The following is an 8982-nucleotide window of genomic DNA, read 5'->3' on the forward strand; positions in this document are numbered from 1 at the left end:
CTAAAGTACGTGTTCTTCTCTCATGTTTTCGGTCCTATAAGTATCGCCTTAGCCGAAAGGCACTTGAACTTATGTATAAATCTTTTATTATTCCCCATTTTGATTTTTCTGACGTCATTTGGGATAACTGTTCTGACAGATTAGCTACTTTATTAGAAAACTTGCATCTTGATGCCATAAGAACCATTATAGGTGCAGTTCGTGGCACGAGTCACCAAAAATTGTACGATGAATCAGGATTTACAACACTGAAGGAGAGGCGAAAAAGACACAAATTGATTTTGTATTTCAAATTAGTTAATGCACGCGTGCCACCATACTTACTAGAACGTCTGCCTCCTCTCGTTGCTTCTGTGAACCCTTACCATAGACGAAGACCACTTGACAGACAGACTCCCCACTCTCGAACTGAATTGTATAAAAAGTCATTTTTTCTGTCTTCGACTTCCCTGTGGAATGAGCTTCCAGATACTGTAAAACAACTTGATTCTATTGGGTTATTTAAAAAACGTATTAGTTCTGATGATTCTGTTGTTCCCTCGTATCTATACACATCTGATCGAAAATCAGAAATTATCCATTGCAGACTGAGATTGAGGATCAGCAATCTAAATAGTGATCTATTTGACAGACATTTAATTCCCGACCCGTCATGCACTTGTGGTTATCCTGTTGAAAATGCGGAGCACTATATTTTTCATTGCCCCTTATCTCTTCAAATACGTGAAGTCACCTTGTCAACACTGCCCAACTATGATTTGCTAACCGCTGATGATTTTCTGTATGGCAATAGAGACAAGTCAGACAGCGAAAATGCATTGATATTTGACCAGTTATTCAGGTTTATCTTATTAAGCAAACGTTTTGAATAATGAATGCATTTATCTCATCCACCATGTGCAGTACTGTTTACATTTCTTTGTTCTGGTAGTATTCTATTTTCAACCATGTGGAAGTCATTGTATGCGTGTGTGTGCGAGTGAGTGTGCGAGCGCGTGTGAGTACTGTTGTTAGTTTAGCATTGGTTTTTTTGTTTGTTGTTTTTTGTTGGTTTTGCCTTTTCACTTTTATTGTTACATGTTTGTCTACCATAATTTACCATTATTATTTTGACATTATTTCAAATTTGTTATATTAAAATCGTCCGCCAAATTTCATTTGCTTTTAAGAGTACGCTCATAAGCTTAGCTTGTTGTGCTCCATGTTCCTTATTTCATGTATGCGGTAATAGTACCAATGGAATTTACTGAATAAACTTGTTTAAACCAAGAAGAAGAAGAAGAAGAAGTTACAACAACAAAGCCATTGACATTCTTAAACAAATGAGGCAGAGCGCTATTTTATGATCCAGGAAACAAAGGGACTTGAGCGCTTTAAATGCATACAACATGAGTCATTCAAAGGCGGAACAATGTGAAGACAGTAAAGTGTTTATCCTGGCGATTTACTCATACATTTTCTTATGCCAAGGAACAAATTAATTCACTCTATTCACTACCGTGCACACCAGTGACCGACACACAGCCCTCGACTTGTTTGCCTTTAAGCTTTACCGCTGGATCAAATTACATGCAGCGGATTAATATCGGGACGTGCAAAGGTCTTTGCCCTTTGGTTAACGTCAAGTGTTTTTTTGGCAGACAGATTGACGCAATAACGTTTCACATGCTGACTTCCTCCACAGTTTTATTTTCCTTGTTGGTCTACTCTCAACCAATTTCTGTGTCTGTGTCTGTGTGTGTTTGCGTGTGCATGTATATGTTTGTGCACATTAGTGTACGTGTGTGTGTAAACATTATGTCTGGATAATGGTAGGCTCCATCCATGCACTGCTTGTGTGCAAATATTGAATTGTTTTTATATCGGACTTGATGGTACATTATGTACAATAATGTCAGGAAAATAAGGTGCGATGTTTTTTTCTCTCTATAACTCTGACACATCCCTCTGCCTCCCATTGTCATTCACACTAAACCGGTTCTCCGCGTCACCTAACTGAATTAAAGCGGCAAGAAGGATGTCATTACGTGCAAGGAATACAGTGTCGTCATGGCTCTGTGCACATTTTGGTCATCAGGCGGAGTTGTTGGGAGTTTATTTTGGCAGACAGATTAATTGACGCCGTCCTCAACTTCAACCTGCTGTGAGTGTATATGCAGGTGTGCCCCATTGAAATGTCACAACGCTATGGTAATGTATGGAGAAGGATTAGTCACACTCAAATGGAGAATGTATCAAATAACAGAGAGGTCTTGTGACGTGCAGAGAGGGTGTGTTTACCTCTGGTCTGTATTATGATGGTTCTCTTGGCATAAACACTTGGCGAACAATACATTGCACCACTTTGTCTTCACAGACTTAAATAATTATTCAAAGCCTACAGAGGTCACGCAACAGCCACTTAAATGTGGGTACTCCTTAAATCCACCCGACAAAAATCTAAGAGAAGGCTGTATGTGATAATCTCACGAAGGAAGATACACCATGTAGTATAATATTATTATGATTTTCACAATGCAGGTCTCTTTACTGAGAACACGCCAACAATTCAGAATCCTTTATGATAAAAAAAAAAGTAACACACGCACGTGTCGAACACATTTTTGTAATCTAACTCGGTGAGTGTCAGTGGCCTGCTTGAGTAAGACTACTTTTAGCGCTTTTTAATGTGGAATTTTTCTCGTCCTTTTTATATTTAGTCAAGTTTTGACTAAATATTTTAACATCGAGGGGGAATCGAAACGAGGGTCGTGGTGTATGACAGTATGTGCGTGCGTGTGTGTGTGTGTGTCTGTGTGTGTGTGTAGAGCGATTCAGACTAAACTACTGGACCGATCTTTATGAAATTTGACATGAGAGTTCCTGGGTATGAAATCCCCGAAAGTTTTTTTCATTTTTTTGATAAATGTCTTTGATGACGTCATATTTGGCTTTTCGTGAAAGTTGAGGCGGCACTGTCACACCCTCATTTTTCAACCAAATTGGTTGAAATTTTGGTCAAGTAATCTTCGACGAAGCCCGGACTTCGGTATTGCATTTCAGCTTGGTGGCTTAAAAATTAATTAATGACTTTGGTCATTAAAAATCTGAAAATTGTAAAAAAAATAAACATTTATAAAACGATCCAAATTTACGTTTATCTTATTCTCCATCATTTGCTGATTCCAAAAACATATAAATATGTTATATTCGGATTAAAAACAAGCTCTGAAAATTAAATATATAAAAATTATTATCAAAATTAAATTGTCCAAATCAATTTAAAAACACTTTCATCTTATTCCTTGTCGGTTCCTGATTCCAAAAACATATAGATATGATATGTTTGGATTAAAAACACGCTCAGAAAGTTAAAACAAAGAGAGGTACAGAAAAGCGTGCTATCCTTCTTAGCGCAACTACTACCCCGCTCTTCTTGTCAATTTCACTGCCTTTGCCATGAGCGGTGGACTGACGATGCTACGAGTATACGGTCTTGCTGAAAAATGGCATTGCGTTCAGTTTCATTCTGTGAGTTCGACAGCTACTTGACTAAATATTGTATTTTCGCCTTACGGGACTTGTTTTACATTTGGTCAAGTTTTGACTAAATGTTTTAACATAGAGGGGGGAATCGAGAGGAGGGTCGTGGTGTATGTGTGTCTGTCTGTCTGTCTGTGTGTGTAGAGCGATTCAGACTAAACTACTGGACCGATCTTTATGAAATTTGACATGAGAGTTCCTGGGTATGATATCCCCGGACGTTTTTTTCTTTTTTTCGATAAATACCTTTGATGACGTCATATCCGGCTTTTTGTAAAAGTTGAGGCGGCACTGTCACACCCTCATTTTTCAATCAAATTGATTGAAATTTTGGCAAAGCAATCTTCGACGAAGCCCGGGGTTTGGTATTGCATTTCAGCTTGGTGGCTTAAAACTAATGAGTGAGTTTGGTCATTAAAAATCGGAAACTTGTAATTAAAATTATTTTTTTATTAAACGATCCAAAACCAATTTCATCTTATTCTGCTTCATTTTTTGATTCTAAAAACATATACATATGTTATATTTGGATTAAAAACAAGCTCTGAAAATTAAAAATATAAAACTTATGATCAAAATTAAATTTCCGAAATCGTTTTAAAAACTATTTCATCTTATTCCTTGTCGGTTCCTGATTCCAAAAACATATAGATATGATATGTTTGGATTAAAAACACGCTCAGAAATTTAAAACGAAGAGAGGTACAGTAAAGCGTGCTATGAAGCACTGCGGCGCAATCGCTACCGCGCCAAACAGGCTCGTCACTTTTACTGCTTTTGCACTAGCGGCGGACTACGTTCAGTTTCATTCTGTGAGTTCCACAGCTTGACTAAATGTAGTAATTTCGCCTTACGCGACTTGTTGTTTCTCTCCCCCCTCTCTCTCTCTCTCTCCTCTGCTCTCGCTCTCGTTCTCTCTCTCTCTCTCTCTCTCTCTCTCTCTCTCTCTCTCTCTCTCTGCTTGTCTCTTTCTCTCTCTCTCTCTCTCTCTCTCTCTGTCAGTCTCTGTCTGCCTGTCTCTTTGTCTGTCTGTCTCTCTCTCTCTCTCTGTCAGTCTCTCTCTCTGTCAGTCTCTGTCTGCCTGTCTCTTTGTCTGTCTGCCTGTCTCTTTGTCTGTCTGCCTGTCTCTTTGTCTGTCTGCCTGTCTCTTTGTCTGTCTGCCTGTCTCTCTCTCTGTCTGTCTCTCCATCAGTCTCTGTCTGCCTTTCTCTTTGTCTGTCTGTCTGTCTCTCTTTCTGTTTCTCTCTAGCTCTGTCAGTCTCTGTCTGCCTGTCTCTTTGTCTGTCTGTCTGTCTGTCTGTCTGTCTCTCTCTCTGTCTCTCTCTAGCTCTGTCAGTCTCTTTCTGCCTGTCTCTTTGTCTGTCTGTCTGTCTGTCTGTCTCTTTCTCTCTGTCAGTCCCTGCCTGTCTTTTTGTCTGCCCTGTCTGTCTGTCTGTCTGTCTGTCTGTCTGTCTGTCTCTCTCTCTCTCTCTCTCTCTCTCTCTCTCTCTCTCTCTCTCTCTCTCTCTCTCTCTCTCTCTCTCTCTGTGTCAGTCTTTGTCTGCCTGTGTGTGTCTCTTTAGGCCTAAAAAAAAAAAAAAGGTGTGGTTACGGTAACCCGACCTACCCTATTTTTAGGGGCCGATCCTATAACTTTTTATTGCATTTGTCAAAAAAAAACCAAATACAAACAAAAAACGAGTGCAAAAAACGCAACGAAAGCGAAAGCGCCCGTGTCGCACACTTATTTCCCTGTCAAGTAGGTTTAATTTGTACACATTAGAAAAAAAAGTTAAAAAAAAAAAAAGTGATTGCCTACCTACCTACCCTATTTTTATATTTAGTCAAGTTTTGATTAAATATTTTAACATCGAGGGGGAATCGAGACGAGGGTCGTGGTGTATGTCTGTCTGTCTGTCTGTCTGTGCGTGTGTGTGTGTGTGTGTGTGTGTGTAGAGCGATTCAGACTAAACTACTGGACCGATCTTTATGAAATTTGACATGAGAGTTTCTGGGTATGAAATCCCCGAAAGTTTTTTTCATTTTTTTGATAAATGTCTTTCATGACGTCATATCCGGCTTTTCGTGAAAGTTGAGGCGGCACTGTCACGCCCTCATTTTTCAACCAAATTGGTTGAAATTTTGGTCAAGTAATCTTCGACAAAGCCCGGACTTCGGTATTGCATTTCAGCTTGGTGGCTTAAAAATTAATTAATGACTTTGGTCATTAACAATCTGAAAATTGTAAAAAAAAAATAAAAATTTATAAAACGATCCAAATTTACGTTTATCTTATTTTCCATCATTTGCTGATTCCAAAAACATATAAATATGTTATATTCGGATTAAAAACAAGCTCTGAAAATTAAATATATACAAATTATTATCAAAATTTTTTTTTCGAAATCAATTTAAAAACACTTTCATCTTATTCCTTGTCGGTTCCTGATTCCAGAAATATATAGATATGATATGTTTGGATTAAAAACACGCTCAGAAAGTTAAAACGAAGAGAGGTACAGAAAAGCGTGCTATCCTTCTCAGCGCAACGAATACCCCGCTCTTCTTGTCAATTCCACGGGCACTGCCTTTGCCACGGGCGGTGGAGTGACGATGCAACGAGTATACGGGCTTGCTGCGTTGCGTTGCGTTCAGTTTCATTCTGTGAGTTCGACAGCTACTTGACTAAATATTGTATTTTCGCCTGACGCGACTTGTTTTTGGCTATGTTACCGTAACCACACCTATTTTTTTTTGTTGCCTTATCTCTCTCTCTCTCTCTCTCTGCCTCTTTGTCTCTTTGTCTGTCTGTCTGTCTCTCTCTCTCACTGCAATTTTATGCTCAGAAAAGCCTCCCTTGTCCTTGATTTTCTGATTGTTATCCACACAGAGCGAGACATAATACCGCTTTTTGACTCACCTGAGTAATTTGTGAGTCGAAGTATTCATCCGTGCCCGGCCGCCCTTCCACCTGGCAAAAAAATTAACATTGAGGTTATCCCAGATGTTTTTCAAGCTAGACCTTTAAAACTTTGCACACTTTGAGGATTTGATGATCTCACGAAGTGACCCACAGTTTGGTTGACCCTCGTCAAATTTGGAATCACAGCGGGGTCATGTTCGTTTTATAAAAACTTACTGTTGAGGTTATGTCGGTTGTTGTTGAATCTAGAGCTTTGATACTTTGCACACTTCTAGGGTTTGATAATCTCCCGACTTGACCTAAGTTTGATTGGTTGGGATGGTTGGGAGAGGGGGGTAAGAAGGGAGGGAGTCTTCTATCGGGTGGGGAGGATCTTGAAGGGGAGAGAGTAGGTCTTATTCTGGGGGAGGGTCTTAAAAGAGGGGTTCCACTGTAATGGGAAATGACAACAGGAGAGTTGTGTAAGCATTTGCTTTTCTTGTTTTTCACTGTCATGTGAATTTCGCAGTCATGGCAACGGAAATTTGATCCAGTTGTTTACCAGCTGCTGTTAGTTATGGCTTGTAAATGAGACTGTTTTGTTGTTGTTGCAAGAACAGATCAATAATATCCTGATTATATCGGTTTAGATCTGTGTGCACTTAAATCGGCAGTCCCTGGATGTAAAAGTTGTGACGAGGCAAGCTGTTGCCCATCTGTGTCCGACACTATAAACAGACATTTTCATCAAGTCTCAATTACATCCGTGTCATATATTGTATTTTTTGTAGTCTATCATTGATTAGTTGTGACTCACCAACAACAGCTGGTGTCGGCTTACCTTAAAGAGATAAAGGGGCTTGCCAGACCGATAACCGCTTGCAGCTGTTGCAAGATGGACACGCTCCACCTTGGATAAGGGGACAGGCACCGGGAACCTGCAGGTGTTGTTATGTAATATGGAGGCCTGTCTGTCTCTGTATTCCCCGGCTAGCGGCATGTAGTAGGGGTTTTCAAGAGGGTGTGAATTTCTTTGATACGGGTAGATGATAGACGCTGCCAGCTGGGCTCGAATGTTTTAGTCTTTTACTCCCCTCCTCCCCCCCACCCACTCTTTCCCTCCCCTTCCTCTTGTCTTAGGTTTAACCAATGAAACACGGAACCTGCTTAGAGTGTCATGGTTACGGGTGGTTACTAAGATGTTGATTAGTAGTGTGCTCCACTAACTCAGGAGATGTAGTCAACTTTATACCCGAGTACGCAGTACTAGGGTCCTGCAGACTTTAATTGTGTGTCTGTCTGTTCGTCTCGACTTAACAGCTTATTGCTGGGAAACTACTGGGCGCAGTTCGTTCAAAAGTTGATACACTTACTTGATAATAGGTCCGATTGATCGTATTAAAACTTCATAATGTTACCTGGGACCTAAATGCCCCAAAAAACACAAAAGCCACTCTTAACGGTGGGAGTTTTTGCGGTGGGAGGCTGGTCGCTTTGCGAACAGCCTGAACTAAAGGGCAGACTTGGGCGGCGAACACGTCACGCAGTGACGAGAAAAGCATGATTTCAGTGCAAGCCAGACAACGGGTGAGGAAATGGTCTCGGCAAAGAAATTACAATGCAGGGTTTGGTCTCGGTGAAAGAGAGACAGAGAGCACGAGAGAGTCTATGGCCAAAATGATCCGGGTTCGATTCATTTTGTGCACATGTGTTAGTGTTACTGTTTGTGTGTGTGTGTGTGTGTGTGTGTGTGTTTGTGTGTGTGTGTGTGTGTGTGTGTGTAAGAAAGAAAGAGAGAGAGGGAGGGAGTGAGGGAGAGAGAGAGAGTGTGTGAGTGTGTGTGTGTGTGTGTGTGTGTGTGTGTGTGTGTGTGTGTGTGTGTGTGGGTGAATGTCTGAAGAGTACTCGGGTCCAGCGCGAGCGTTTTTTATATGTCTGTCTGTCTGTCTATCTGTCTGTTCGTCTCGACTTAACAGCTTATTGCTGGGAAACTACTGGGCGCAGTTCGTTCAAAAGTTGATACACTAACTTGATAATAGGTCCGATTGATCGTATTAAAACTTCATAATGTTACCTGGGACCTAAATGCCCCAAAAAACACAAAAGCCACTCTTAACGGTGGGAGTTTTTGCGGTGGGAGGCTGGTCGCTTTGCGAACAGCCTGAACTAAAGGGGAGACTTGAGCGGCAAACACGTCACGCAGTGACGAGAAAAGCATGATTTGCAAGCCAGACAACGGGTGAGGAAATGGTCTCGGCAAAGAAATTACAATGCAGGGTTTGGTCTCGGTGAAAGAGAGACAGAGAGCACGAGAGAGTCTATGGCCAAAATGATCCGGGTTCGATTCCCGGCATGGGCGTTCTATTTTTTTTTTAATTCTTGTTTACTATTGTTTATTATGAACGTTTTAATGTTTTATTTTACTCTAATAATTTTTTAATTGTGTAAAATAAATAAATGTTTTTTTTTTTTTAAATCCAAGTTCGATTCCCGGCATGGGCGGTCTATTTCTTTATTTTTTATTTTTTTTTAATTCTTGTTTACTATTGTTTATTATGAACGTTTTAATGTTTTATTTT

The sequence above is a fragment of the Littorina saxatilis genome, linkage group LG15 (genome assembly GCF_037325665.1).
Source record: "Littorina saxatilis isolate snail1 linkage group LG15, US_GU_Lsax_2.0, whole genome shotgun sequence".
Lineage (NCBI taxonomy): Eukaryota > Metazoa > Mollusca > Gastropoda > Littorinimorpha > Littorinidae > Littorina > Littorina saxatilis.